Genomic DNA, 725 nt, shown 5'->3' with positions numbered 1-725 from the left:
TCCAATTAATATAGAATAGCTAGATATTCTTAAAATATTAGTGAAAATATATATTTTAAATTTTAATTTTAAAATTTTGACTATATTTTATTTTTTATTTATATAGGACCGGGTTAACTGATTCAACCAGTGATCTAATCATTGAACCAATAATTCAGTAACACAATAATCTGATCGGTTTGATTATGAGTTCGGTTCTGACAACTATGGTTTATTCATTGGGGCAGGATTTTTGTACGGGAAGATTTCTATTTTTTATTTATGATAGGAGTGTTAGAAATGTGAAATAGATAAAAACTAAACCTATTTTCATCATTTTTATTTGTATAATTGTTTTTTAAAATAATTGAATATATGACAATTAATTTATGTTTATATATATTCCATTCCAAAAATAAAAATAAAAAAAATTCAAAACAATTGGAATTTTTTAGAGATTAGATGCAGTTATTAATTCATGATCTAACATGTATGGTTAGAATAAAATTTTCATCTTCGATTTTATGAGAATTTTTATGAAAGTCTTTTATTTTTTTTTTTCAATAAAAATCTTATTTTTTTAGAATGTAATCTAATTTTTAGTCTAATTCTTCTTCTGATGATCAATTCAACATTAAAAAAGTGATTTTAAGATAATTTGTTGTATTTATGATATGAAAATAAGCCATTTTTAAGTGGTATAATTACAAAAATAAATATAAAATATTTATATTAATATTTAATAT

This window comes from Arachis ipaensis, chromosome B09 (assembly GCF_000816755.2).
Source record: "Arachis ipaensis cultivar K30076 chromosome B09, Araip1.1, whole genome shotgun sequence".
Classification (NCBI taxonomy): Eukaryota; Viridiplantae; Streptophyta; class Magnoliopsida; order Fabales; family Fabaceae; genus Arachis; species Arachis ipaensis.
This window is presented reverse-complemented; position numbering follows the sequence as displayed.